This window comes from Hyperolius riggenbachi, chromosome 5, assembly GCF_040937935.1.
Source record: "Hyperolius riggenbachi isolate aHypRig1 chromosome 5, aHypRig1.pri, whole genome shotgun sequence".
NCBI lineage: Eukaryota > Metazoa > Chordata > Amphibia > Anura > Hyperoliidae > Hyperolius > Hyperolius riggenbachi.
In genome coordinates this window covers 435,539,390-435,553,869 of record NC_090650.1, presented here as the reverse complement: position 1 = coordinate 435,553,869, position 14,480 = coordinate 435,539,390, and the positions used below count along the sequence as shown (strand labels likewise).

At 44.7% G+C, this 14,480-nt stretch overlaps 1 non-coding gene across 1 annotated transcript; it reads right to left on the bottom strand.

Moving 5' to 3' along the window:
* Window positions 1-10,485: 10,485 nt before the first annotated feature.
* Window positions 10,486-10,557, bottom strand: TRNAP-AGG (transfer RNA proline (anticodon AGG)). The gene has a single exon. It is a non-coding gene; the product is annotated as a tRNA-Pro (tRNA).
* Window positions 10,558-14,480: the final 3,923 nt, after the last annotated feature.

Sequence of the window (14,480 nt, the reverse complement as noted above, 5' to 3'; positions counted from 1 at the left end):
TGTCACCGAAACAGGAAGTGACTGCCGGCGGGGCCAGGAGGATCGGAGGGAGACGGTGAGGGCACATGACAGCTGCAGGGGGCTATTGGAAGCCCTAGGTGAGTAAAACTCTTGTTTTTTTTTTTTTACTTAAGTGTCCCTTTAAGCATCAGGGGAAAAGGGGGGGGGGGGGGGGGCTACACACCAATATACAGCGATATATAGATATAGGAAGAGTTTTTGATGCTGAAACCAGGATATTTAATGTAGATGTGAATATCCTGAATAATTTACTGCATTCTACTCTATGTCACTACCGGGCCTCTGTAACCTCCATGGAGGTAAGCCCGAGCTGAGCTCAGGGTGGGAGAATATAGCTGGGACAGAAATGCACCGCCAGGGAGGTTAAAGGGGGGCTCTGGTACCAATTTAATGGCAGGATGTACTTGAAAGCTAATGTATTGCTCGTACTGCCGCTCAGTTCCGGGTCGGCAGTACGAGCAGGGATGCCGGCCAGAGCGGAGGGGGCTACTGCGGCTCATCGCTGGAGCCTGGGAGGTGAGTAAAGGCTTTTGGCTAAAGGCGGGACATCTGGCCCAGCACCCCACACTGGGGATCCGGCTGCCTGACCCCCCCAAATGTGCACCCCCCCTCCGCACGCAAAATTGCCTGGTCCTTAAGGGGTGTTAGGCAGCTGGTCCCCAATAGGTTAAGCTGAATACTCACCTTGGGATGAAGGAGGATGGATCCCAGCAACATCCCACGACAATAAGCCCCTCCCCCGATTCATCTTTCTGCTGGCGGGTATGCGCCACGTCACGTGACAGCACGACGGGCGCAAACAAGACTTCAAGTGATCACGGTACTTTGCACAGGAGGAGTGCAAAGATCCAATCCGCCGAGATGGTCATATTGCTGCATGACTCTAAACGAGGTTCGCGTGATCGCGTGCCTGTACCCACGTCCTGAGATTGTTGAAACGACTGCCCTGTGAGAAAAATCGCGAGGTTGGTACGGGCTTTAACATTTACTGAGCAGGGTAGGTTCTAGACTTTCTGCTACCTGAAGCAAGCATTGTAAGCACAATAGGAGTAAAGGGGCACCGTGGTTAAATAAAAGCGTCTAAAAACAGCTTAAAAACTATAAAAGAATATGAGGTGGCTTACCTCAATGATGAAATCCTTGTCTATCACAAAAGATTTTTATTTAGCACAGGCAACGCGTTTCGCGGGTCTGAGCCCGCTTCATCAGGCCAATAAAAGGTGCCAAATGAATGAGGTAGATACAGCGAAGGGAGCCTCTCTTCGCTGTATCTACCTATTCATTTGGCACCTTTTATTGGCCTGATGAAGCGGGCTCAGATCCACAAAAAGCGTTGCCTGTGCTAAATAAAAATATTTTGCGATATACAAGGAGTTCACCATTGAGGTATACTCTCTTATCGTTTTTAAGCTGTTTTTAGACGCTTTTATTCAACCAGGACGCCTCTTTACTCCTATTGTGCTTAGTTTACCCCCACACATGTAGTGTCTAAGGGGTGGTGACAGACCATGTGTGGTTTGTACCACAGTGGACGACTGTCCCTAATTTTTCCAAAGAGAGTGACCACATCCAGGTCCCGGCTGGGACTACCCCGAGTGGAGTCGGGTTCATGGTCTCCACCTGCTTCATACGGTCGGTTGCCCTTTGCAACCTCCCTTTGTGAGTAGCATTTTTTCATTTTCATTATCCACTTGTACAATGACATACTGCACTATTGGGCTCCCGTATATGTCTCTTATATTTCTTCTCCACAGGGTGCTGAGACACCCCCACTGCATTTCAAGCATTGTAAGGATTACCCCTCCACCTGCCGCCCCCTGCAGTTTGCTGCTTGAATTGCATGATTCAGTCAGCTTTGTAGAAGATCTGGCCCTGTTTAGAGTTGGGCCGAACGGTTCGCCTGCGAACGGTTCCAGGCGAACTTTGGGGGTTCGCGTTCGCCTGCATCAGGCGAACTTTTGCGGAAGTTCGATTCGCCCCATAATGCTGTATTGAGAAAAATTTTTAGCCTCCATTTCACTGTCAGCAGACATGTTATTGTCAAACACACTGCTTTCAGTGTTAGAGAACCCGCCCACCCTTCCTTCAAGCTAGGTCCTTTATACCATTTGACTCAGTTGTCTGCCTACACTAATTAATTATGGGACAGCTGCTACACACTCTGCTAGGGAGATTTTAATTCCTCCCACCTCCCTCCTACCGGAGGGAGGAGGGTCTCTTCTGCCAGGGAATTATACTATTTTAAAAACCAGTATACATCATACCATAGCTGGTACATCATACCATAGCTGGTACATCATACCATAGCTGGTCCATCATACCATAGCTGGGAATACATACATGAGTATACATCATACCATAGCTGGGAACCGAACCCAGATCTCACTGTGTGGTGGACACGTCACCCTAAGCACTGTACCACTACAGAAGTAAGTGAAGCTAGCCTAAAATTTAACATTTATGCTCAATGCAATAGAACCATTAGGTTGCTTAAAGGAGAACTGTAGTGAGAGGTATATGGAGGCTGCCATATTGATTTCCTTTTAAGCTATACCAGTTGCCTGGCAGCCCTGCTGATCTATTTGGCTGCAGTAGTGTGAATCACACCAGAAACAAGCATACAGCTAATCTTGTCAGATCTTACAAAAATGTCAAACACCAGATCTGCTGCATGCTTGTTCAGGGTCTAGGGCTAAAAGTATTGGAGGCAGAGGATCTGCAGGATAGCCAGGTAACTGGTATTGCTTAAAAGGAAATCAATATGGTAGCCTCCATATACCTTTCACTACAGTTCTCCTTTAAAGGGAACCTTAACTGAGAGTGATATGGCTGTTTCCTGTAAACAATACCAGTTGCCTGGCAGTCCAGCTGATCTTTGTGACTGCAATAGTGGCTGAATCACACCCTGAAACAAGCATGCAGCTAATCCAGTCTGACTTCAGTTAGAGCACCTGATCTGCATGCTTGTTCAGGGGCTGTGGCTAAAAGTATTAGAGACACAGGATCAGCAGGCAATTCAGGCAACTGGTATTATTTTAAAAGGAAAAATTAGCTGCATGCTTGTTTCTGGTGTGATTCACACTACTGCAGCCAAATAGATCAGCAGGGCTGCCAGGCAACTGGTATAGCTTAAAAGGAAATCAATATGGCAGCCTCCATATACCTCTCACTACAGTTCTCCTTTAAGCAACCTAATGGTTCTATTGCATTGAGCATAAATGTTAAATTTTAGGCTATCTTCACTTACTTCTGTAGTGGTACAGTGCTTAGGGTGACGTGTCCACCACACAGTGAAATCTGGGTTCGATTCCCAGCTATGGTATGATGTATACTCATGTATGTATTCCCAGCTATGGTATGATGTACCAGCTATGGTATGATGTATACTGGTTTTTAAAATAGTATAATTCCCTGGCAGAAGAGAACAGGCCGATCAAGGAGAGCGCTGATCCAAAATGCAGTCAAGAGGCCCATGGTGACTCTGGACAAGCTGCAGAGATCTACAGCTCAGGTGGGAGACTCTGTCCATAGGACAACTATTAGTCATGCACTGTACAAAGTTGGCCTTCATGGAAGAGTGGCAAGAAGAAAGCCATTGTTAACAGAAAAGCATAAGAAGTCCCGTTTGCAGTTTGCCACAAGCCATGTGGGGGACACAGCAAACATGTGGAAGAAGGTGCTCTGGTCAGATGAGACCAAAATTGAACTTTTTGGCCAAAATGCTATGTGTGGCGGAAAACTAACACTGCACATCACTCTGAACACACCATCCCTAATGTCAAATATGGTGGTGGCAGCATCATGCTCTGGGGGTGCTTCTCTTCAGCAGGGACAGGGAAGCTGGTCAGAGTTGATGGGAAGATGGATGGAGCCAAATACAGGGCAATCTTGGAAGAAAACCTCTTGGAGACTGCAAAAGACTTGAGACTGGGCGGGGGTTCACCTTCCAGCAGGACAACGACCCTAAACATAAAGCCAGGGCAACAATGGAATGGTTTAAAACAAAACATATCCATGTGTTAGAATGGCCCTGTCAAAGTCCAGATCTAAATCCAAACGAGAATCTGTGGCAAGATCTGAAAACTGCTGTTCACAAACGCTGTCCATCTAATCTGACTGAGCTGGAGCTGTTTTGCAAAGAAGAATGGGCAAGGATTTCAGTCTCTAGATGTGCAAAGCTGGTAGAGACATACCCTAAAAGACTAGTAGCAGCTGTAATTGCAGCAAAAGGTGGTTCTACAAAGTATTGACTCAGGGGGCTGAATAATTACGCACACCCCACTTTGCAGTTATTTATTTGTAAAAAATGTTTGGAATCATGTATGATTTTCGATCCACTTCTCACATGTACACCACTTTGTATTGGTCTTTCACGTGGAATTCCAATAAAATTGATTCATGTTTGTGGCAGTAATGTGACAAAATGTGGAAAACTTCATGGGGGCCAAATACTTTTGCAAGCCACTGTATATTAGTCTCCATATTCTTCTCACTTCAATTGTCCTTTAAAGGGACTCCGAGCTCATAAAAAAAAATGAAAGTTGTACTCACCAGGGGCTTTCTCCAGCCCAGTGCTGGTCGGGAGGTCCCACGACGGCGTCCTGGCTCCTCTCCTACTCTACGCTCCGGAATGGCTGACAGGCCGCAGCCCGGGCGACACTCGCCCGAGTGTCGGGCTGCTCCTTCCGCGTGTGACGCGGATTACGTCACACGCCGGCCACCTCGCGTCATCACGGCGGCCGGCGTGAAAGTACTGCGCATGCGCGATTAAAGCGCGCATGCGCAGTACTTTCACGCCGGCCGCCGCAATGACGCGAGGCGGCCGGCGTGTGACGTAATCCGCGTCATACGCGGAGGGAGCAGCCCGACACTCGGGCGAGTGTCGCCCGGGCTGCGGCCTGTCAGCCATTCCGGAGCGGGGAGAAGGAGAGGAGCCAGGACGCCGGCGTGGGACCTCCCGACCAGCACTGGGCTGGAGAAAGCCCCTGGTGAGTACAACTTTCATTTTTTTTATGAGCTCGGAGTCCCTTTAAAGAGGAACTTAAAATTGAAAACAAATACAAATAAAAAGTACATTTCTTCCAGAGTAAAATGAGCCATACGTTACTTCTCTCCTATGTTGCTGTCACTTACAATAAAAAGTAGAAACCTGTCATTACCGACAGATTTTGGACTAGCCCATCTTCTCATAGGGGGGTTCTCAGGGTTTTCTTTATGTTTAAAAGCACTTAGTGAATGGCAGTTGCTCAGTCCAACTGCCAAAATAGTGTACAGTGAGCAAGAAGGCTGGCCAGCATCTTTGTATAAATCTTTTTAAGATTTTCTTTTTAAGATCTTTATAAAGAACTAGCTGATTACCCGGCGTTGCCCGGGTATGTATTTGGCTGGTATTGGCTAATTATATTATAAATATTTTATTTTTATTTAAAAAAAATACTTCTTGCTTTTCCTAAATAAAAATTGAAAAACATTCTACATGTATATTTATAGAGCCTCAATTTTTATGCATAATTTAGTTATAATAATGGTCCAATAAATGAACAATTGTCTATAAAAACTGTGCCTAGACTAGATGTGTAATTATATATTACATAAAAACGTATCCATGATGTTTTCTGTGAAATGCTACATACAAAACACTGACACTACACATGCTTTATTATATAACCAGAAATTGCAAATACAATCACTTCACATTAACGTATCGTCTAATCTGTCTGATGGGGGCCATACTTCAGTAAATAGGTAATGGTTTTAAATAACCTATGCTTAAAGGGCAACTGAAGTGAGAGGGATATGGAGGCTGCCATATTTATTTACCTTTAAGCAATACCAGTTGCCTGGCTGTCCTGCTGATCCTCTGCCTCTAATACTTGTAGCCACAGACCCTGAACAAGCATGCAGCAGATCAGATGTTTCTGACATTATTGTCAGATCTGACAAGATTATCTGCATGCTTGTTTCTGGTGTGATTCAGACACTACTGCAGCCAAATAGATCAGCAGGGCTGCCAGGCAACTGGTATTCTTTAAAAGGAGATAAATATGGCAGCCACCATATACCTCTCACTTCAGTTCCCCTTGAAAAAATGATATGCTTAAAAAACCTTTAGGGCCCGTTTCCACTCTCGCGGAAACGGCCGCGAATCCGCAGAGTTTGCCCGCAGGCAAATCGCGCGGGGAAACTCTGCCATAGGGGACAACGGCGCCGCCGGCCGAATCGCTTGCAGTAGCGATTCGGCCGGAAACCCCCACAGAATTCGCGGCGGAGGCTGCGATTCCCATAGCCGTGCATGGCACGGCTGATGGGAATCGCCTGCGATCCCGCCCACCCGCTCAGTGCCGGCGTGCGTCTACGAGACGCACGCCGCACTAGTGGAAACGAGCCCTTAGTATTTCACAGAGGTCCATCTCCTTAAAGCAGGTATGTCAAACCAGTCCTATGAGGGCCGAGATCCTCACACATTTTTGATACTGCTCAAATGAATTGATGGGTCTGAATCAGGATAGGTGTTGTCCATCAGGTAGAACACATTCCTTTCTTTGTCAGTCCATCCTAAACACTGGTATGGATCTGGCCCTCCAGGCCTGGAGTTCCACACATGTGCCTTAAAGCAACAAAAATAAAGTTTACTCATGTTTTCTTCTTCATGTAAACCAGATAAACAAGAATTCAGCACAGCATGTCAGGAAGTTAACCACTTCAGCCTTCAGTCGTTTGCCACCATATGCATCTGAGCAATTTTCACCTCCCAATCATTCGCCAATAACTTTATCACTGCTTATCACAATGATTTTATCTATATCTTGTTTTTTCCGCCACTAGCTATGCTTTCTTTGGGTGGTACATTTTGCTAAGAATTATTTTTTTCTAAATGCATTTTAATGGCAATATTAAGAAAAAAATTGAGAAAATCATTATTTCTCAGTTTTCGGCCATTATAGCTTTAAAATGATACCATAATTAAAACCCACACATTTTATTTGCCCATTTGTCCTGATTATTACACAATTTAAATTATGTCCCTATCACAATGTATGGCGCCGATATTTTATTTGGAAATAAAGGTGCATTTTTACAGTTTTGGTCCATCACTATTTACAAGCTTATAATTTAAAAAATAATAGTAATATTCCCTTTTCACATGCATATTAAAATAATTCAGACCCTTAAGTAACTATTTATGCTTTGTTTTTGTTTTTTTTAGTGCAATTTTTTTCTAATAAAAAAAAAATTTGGGTATTTTCGGAGTGTGGGGTGTAAACAGTTAATTTTAAATGTAATAAATTGTATTTATTTAAAAAAAAAATTGTATGTAGATGTAGTTTTACTATTTGAGCACAAGAAGGCCACAGTCAAAAATATTTTTTAGTCCTGTAAGCAAGCTCTCTTGCTTACAGGAAGTGAAGGGAGGATGGGAAACTTTTTTTTTCTTTAGAAAAATCGCGGCTTCTGAAAGAAGCCCGTCGGTCTTTCTTACGGGGACTTTGCGTAACAGAACAGCAGCCTTTTGGATATAATAGCAATGTTCAAAAGGTGAAAGTAGTTAAACAACTGTATCAGAAATAACGTAATGAATGAAATTGCTTACTGTATTTTTTGGACTATTAGACTCTCCTTTTTCTCCCCAAAAAGGGGGGAAAAGTCACTGCATCTTATAATCCAAATCCAGAGAGTTCCTGACCTGTGAACGGCTGCTAATACGAACCTTCAACCTGCCGCAATGTTGGGGATTCCCTGTACTGTGCCCATGCAGAGGAGGACACAGGGGGACAAACAGAGGACACGGGGACACAAGGGGCATAGAGAAGGACACAAGGGGGACAGAGAAGGACACAAGGAGGACAGAGGAGGACACAAGGAGACACAAGAGGTACAAGGGGACATGAGGTACAAAGGGGGCATAATCCACAAGATGCCCCTTCACCATGGATGCACCAGGTTTAGTATATATTTTTTCTCCTGGTTTTGTCCTCTAAATCTAGGTGCGTCTTATGGTCAGGAGCATCTTATAGTCAGAAAAATATGTTATTTTTTTCAATATCAATTTATAAATTATTCAGGCAGTGTTTTCCCATTGTAAAATCTTTTCTTTCCCTGATTTACATTCTGACAACTATCACAGGTGGTGACATCTTTACTCCCGGCAGGTGCAGCTCTGCAGAATGTTTGTTTACTGAGAGTTCTGAAGCCAGTAAAAATATACCTGGTCTCCTAATATGCTTAGGGGTGAAAGCCTAGGTGGGCGGGGCATATCTAGACAGCCTAGGCTAAACATCACTGGGAAGGTGTGAGGCTCAGCAATATATAGATATGGAAATTGTGCCTGATGCTGAAACCAGGAAAATGAATGTACAAGTGGATATCTTAAATAATGAGGCAAGTCTACCATAGCTGGATACATCTTCTGTGTACGCTTTATTTTAATCATCTGTTAGCACTGGGCGTAGATGCAGAAACCAAAACCAATTATTATCTTTGTTCTTATGTATTTATAGAACTCGCACATTTTCCTCAGTGTCTGAGTACTGAGTACATTAAAGAGAGCCTGAGGTGGGCTAAAAAAAAAAATAAAATAAAGTAAGCTACCTGATCCACAGGGCTGAGCGGATGAGGTAGCCACAAAAACTGCCGCTCCCCACCACTCCTGTGGGCCGCACTGGCCCACTTTCACTTACGTGACCTATAGGTCACAACGCTGCACTGAGAGACTGTGTGTCTCTCATAGCATGCAGGGAGGTGGGGGAGCGGCAGGGGGCGTGCCCAATGGCAGCTCAGGAAACCATGCAAGAACGCCCTTGGCTGGCATTTTACACAGGGAATTCCTCTCCTCAATGTTTACCTCTGAGAGTGCAACAAATATTGTTGCTAATCTCGGAGGGCTATAGCGCGGCGGTGGGGGGGGGGGTTAGAGAGCGGCGGTTAGGGGACACACAGACATGTCAGAAGGCAGAGAACATAGCTCTGTGTCCAATCTGCCCCCTGAAGATCCACCTCGGGTTCTCTTTAAAGAGGAACTGTCGGGAAAATTTTAAAATTTAAAACACATACAAATAAGAAGTACATTTCTCCCAGAGTAAAATGAGCCATAAATTTACATTTCTCCTATGTTACTGTCACTTACAGTAAGTAGTAGAAATCTGACATTACCGACAGGTTTTGGGCTAGCCCATATCTTCATGGGGGATTCTCAGCATGGCCTTTATTCTTTATAAAGACATTCCCTGAAAAAGATTTATACAAAGATGGTGGCCAGCCTCTCTGCTCACTGCACACTTGTTTGTCAGTTGGATGAACCAACTGCCATTCACTAAGTGCTTTTAAAAATAAAGAAAACCCAGAGAACCCCCCATGAGAAGATGGGCTAGTCCAAAATCTGTCAGTAATGTCAGATTTCTACTACCTACTGTAAGTGACAGCATCATAGGAGAAAAGTAATTTATGGCTCATTTTACTCTGGAGTAAAGATACTTCCCATTTTTATACGTTTACATGTATTTTAAATTTTGAGATTTTCGCGACAAAGGTCCTTTAACCAGCCGGGCGGTATGGACGAGCTCAGCTCGTCCATTACCGCTGGAGGCTGCCGCTCAGGCCCAGCTGGGCCGATTTTAATCAAATAAAAAGGAGCACACGCAGCTGGCACTTTGCCAGCCGCGTGTGCTACCTGATCGCTGCCGCAGCGCGGTGATCTGACGCGTGCAGCGGTGAAAGAGGGTCCCCCAGCCGCCCGAGCCCAGCGCAGCCGGACCAAACAGTTCCGGCCAGCGCTAAGGGCTGGATCGGAGGCGGCTGACGTCAGGACGTCCATGACGTCACTCCGCTCGTCGCCATGGCGATGAGGAAAGCATAACAAGAAGGGCCGCTCTGATCGCCGGAGGCGATCAGAAGTACGCATCAGGAGCGCCCTCTAGTGGGCTTTCATGCAGCCAACTTTCAGTTGGCTGCATGCAATAGTTTTTTTTTATTAAAATAAAAACGTCCGGTCGCCAGCCTGGCGATCTTAATAGAACGCCAGGCTGGTTAAGCAATTCATGCTACTTGCTATCCACCAGACAAGCTCACACTCTAATATCCCTCACATACTGTATGGAAAATGTAGCCAGTGAAACTATTAGCATGATTTTAGGGTGTTTATACACAGTTTTGGACATACTGTATAGTGCATAGGGGATTTTTAGCTTTTTTTTTTGGCATTCTCTCTTTTTTTTTTTTTTAAGCTGAGCTTTGGGGTCATACATGCAGTTTTAAACAAATCAAATTAATAAAAAAAATTTACTTGTTTAATATACAGGGAATGTTTTCACTTTGCACGAATGAATATTTTGCCACCTGTATAAAGTAATTGCTACTTTGAAATATTTTGGTTTATTTTAACTTAATGCAAAGTGAACACTTTTATTTGTCTCTCGATTAATTCTGAGTGTGTTAAATGTATTGTTTTGCTATCAGCAATGAAAAGTAGGGCTCGTCCGGGATTTGAACCCGGGACCTCTCGCACCCTAAGCGAGAATCATACCCCTAGACCAACGAGCCAGCTGATTCTATGTTTCTACAGATGTTCAGAAGGTGCCACATCAGCAGCGAGCTGGAGTTATGTTACACAGTCAGTGTAGGACGGGTTAGTAGAAACACACAGTGCAGGGAGCTGGAGTTATATGATACAGTCAATGCAGGACGGGTTACTGGATATACACAGTGCAGGGAGCAGCTTATTACACAGAGCTACAAGCAGAATCTATAGGGGAATTTACTGTTAAGACCAGAGGGATTTTTCTTTAAACCAAAGAATACAGTATGTATGTTTTAATTAATTTCTTTGTAACGAAAAATAATTTACGCTATTTTGCCGATGTATATGACAGTAACATTGTTTTTGCTAAGATTATTATTATTATTATATTATTTATATAGCGCCGACATCTTCAGCAGCGCTGTACAGAGTATATTATCTTGTCACCTAACTGTCCCTCAGAGAAGCTTGCAATCTAATCTCTACCATAGTCATATGTCTATGTATGTATCATGTAGTGCATGTATCATAGTCTAGGGCCAATTTAGAGGGAAGCCAATTGGGATGCAGGAGGAAACTGGAGTGCCCTGAAGAAACCCACACAGACATGGGGAGAACATACAAACTCTGTGCAGATAGTGCCCTGGTTGGGATTTGAAGGGGTATCAGCTACTGATTGAGATGAAGTTCAATCCTTGTATACAGCTCCTCTTTAAGCCAAATGGTATTATTGACTCAATGAAGAGGAGAACGCCCATGAAACGTGTTTGATTCTGTTCATTTTGTGCAATACATTTTTGTTTTTTATCATGTCCCTTGTGGTTTTTAGGTTCTACAGAAGAGGTAAGTGAATTAATGCTTCTTATTTTTAAACATTGTTTAACTATTTTATTATTTTTGTTCACCTCCTTCCACCAGTCCGTCACTGCTGCACCTCTGTTGGGATGTGATTTTTTTTTTTAGTTCATCCCCATTAGGGTGTACATATAATAAAGGCGCCTACAGAAAAGGGCGCCAGATATTGCAGCAAGTAGAATATCGGTAAAATTACAGAAATTCTACTACTTAATTCCAGTTATCTTTACCAATATTTTTCTATGACCCAACCTAACCCTAATCTTACACAGAACCCTCCCTCTACCGATGCCTAACACAGAACACTGCCTCTACCCATGCCTAACCCTTAATCTTCCCACTATCGATGCCTAACACAGAACACTGCCTCTACCCATGCCTAACCATTAATCTTCCCACTACCGATGCCTAACACAGAACACTGCCTCTACCCATGCATAACCCTTAATCTTCCCACTATCGATGCCTAACACAGAACACTGCCTCTACCCATGCCTAACCATTAATCTTCCCACTACCGATGCCTAACACAGAACACTGCCTCTACCCATGCCTAACCATTAATCTTCCCACTACTGATGCCTAACACAGAACACTGCCTCTACCCATGCCTAACCATTAATCTTCCCACTACCGATGCCTAACACAGAACACTGCCTCTACCCATGCCTAACCCTTAATCTTCCCACTACCGATGTATAACACAGAACACTGCCTCTACCCATGCCTAACCCTCAACCTTCCCACTACCGATGCATAACACAGAACACTGCCTCTACCCATGCCTAGCCCTTAATCTTCCCACTACCGCTGCCTAACCCTTAAAGGGAACCAGAGAGGAACATAAAAAAATCAGAAAAAGCTTTTATACATACTTGGGGCTTCTTCCAGCCCCATAAGCCTGGATCGCTCCCACACCGCCATCCTCCTCTTCCTGGATTGGCGGTACCGGGTCCCGTCACTTCCGGCGGACGCGGCCAATTGTCCGCATCACAGGGGCTCCCTCCATACCCATACGAATGCGGCTGCGCAGTAAGCAGCCTCACGCGTACGTATATGGAGGGAGCCCCGTGTGATGCGGACAATTGGCCGCATCTGCCGGCTGACTGGCCGACTGGCGGCCATGACGGGACCCGGTACCGGCAGATCCAGGCAGCAAAGGACGGCGGTGTAGGAGCAATCCGTGCATATGGGGCTGGAGGAAGCCCCAGGTATGTATAGAATCTTTTTCCTGGGGCCTCTGGTTCCCTTTAACCCTCCCTCTACCAATGCCTAAAACAGAACCCTCTTTCTACCCAGGAATCCGAGGAGGAACCGCACACCACTGTGGAGGTGCTGGACCTGAGTAACAGTCAATGATAAATCCAGAAGGTCCGCACACTCATATGTAGACCAAGTCTGCTGTTTTATTCAAAAAACGTGACACAATTCGATTCCATAACCAACGATTCGTTTCGGGGCCCCGAGGGGTCCCCTTTGTCAAGGTAAACACACAAAATGGTGTTTACCCAGGGCTGTGGAGTCAGTACAAAAATCATTCAACTCCGACTGCTTCGTTTATGAAACCACTGACTCCAACTCCGACTCTGAGTACCCAAAATTGCTCCGACTCCGACTCCTCGACTCCGACTCCTTTTTACAACGACTATGCATTTTATTCAAAAATTATCCAACTCCTCAGTTTATTGAAACCACTGACTCCAACTCCAGGTACCCAAAATTGCTCTGACTCCTCGACTCCACAGCCCTGCCTCTACCTATGCCTAACCCTTAACCCTTCTTCTACTGGTGCCTAACCCTTACCACCTCCTGGTGCCAAAATGTGGGGACCCAGAGGCTTCCACTATGTGATTTTCGTATTGAGACTTCCTATTGCCGTTAAAAAATATTATGCACTCTTATTTTACCATGAGCACTGCTAAAAACATATGCTCTATGCGGGGCCCTTTTAACTGCTTGCTGTATGCGTGCCTTTTTACCTGCTTCACCATTAGGGGCCAACTATGTTATCAGGAGCGTGATCAGCGGAGCACCCTTGCAAGCCCGAGCACAACCCTTGCAAGCCCGAGCACAGGTGGTTATTCCCCTGTAGGCCTTTTTAGGGGTTGCAGTTTATTTACAAACTGAATATTGTGATTCGTTGTCCTATTTAGAAATGGCCTGGTTTCATTGGCATATTACACTATTTGACCTCTGGTTCTTCTCTCTTCTTCTTCAGGTCCTGGAGTTTCCTGGTCTATCATCTTGCAAACTTTACTAAAAACACTATGCAATGCTATCCTGTCTGGATGAATAACCTGACACCTGTCACTACTAACCCTAACTCACCAGCTCCTCCTCCCCTCCCAATGCTTCAGTGCAAGCCTATTGGGGTGGACAAGCCTGATAATTAAAAATACAAGATTTCAGAAATAAAATCTATTTTCTAAATTATAATAATAAATAGCAGCCTTTTTTCAGCTGCAGGACGACAAATATATAATATTTTACATTTATTGGAGGAACCCCTCCCTTTCTTTCATATTGCAGGGACAGAATCCGTCAGACTGGTGGAGGAGATAAAAAACAAAACACAGGCTGCTACTGATGATGTCACAGGGGAGGTGATCTCAGCTTGTGTGAGATTTCACATAGACAACGCCCTTGGGAGGTAGGGTAGCTGATGACAAACACACCCATGATCTAAAACCTCCTACTAAGCTCAGAAGGAATGGCTGCCAGCCTGCCACCTGTATAACCCTAGTTATGAAAAGGGAAGGATGAAAAACATGCACTGAAATGCTCATAGGCGTGAAGGAGTGTTTATTTATCTTTGTATGTGCCAGAGTGGTGCAACTAAATATTTGAATTAAAAAAAATGTTTGGTTTGGGTCCACTTTAAGTCACATGTAGCTTGTGAACAGAAACAAAAGGCAAAAATGCACACCTAGCGGAGGCATCCCATAGGAGTGAGTAGTTTATACCCAACAGGGGTCCTACATTTATGCCAATAATGAGGCTGTGACTGGTGCAGGCATAAACGATTATGGTTCCTCTTATTGGACCCCAAGAGGGCCCTATCCATATTCACCTCTGATTGTAAGCTCTGCAG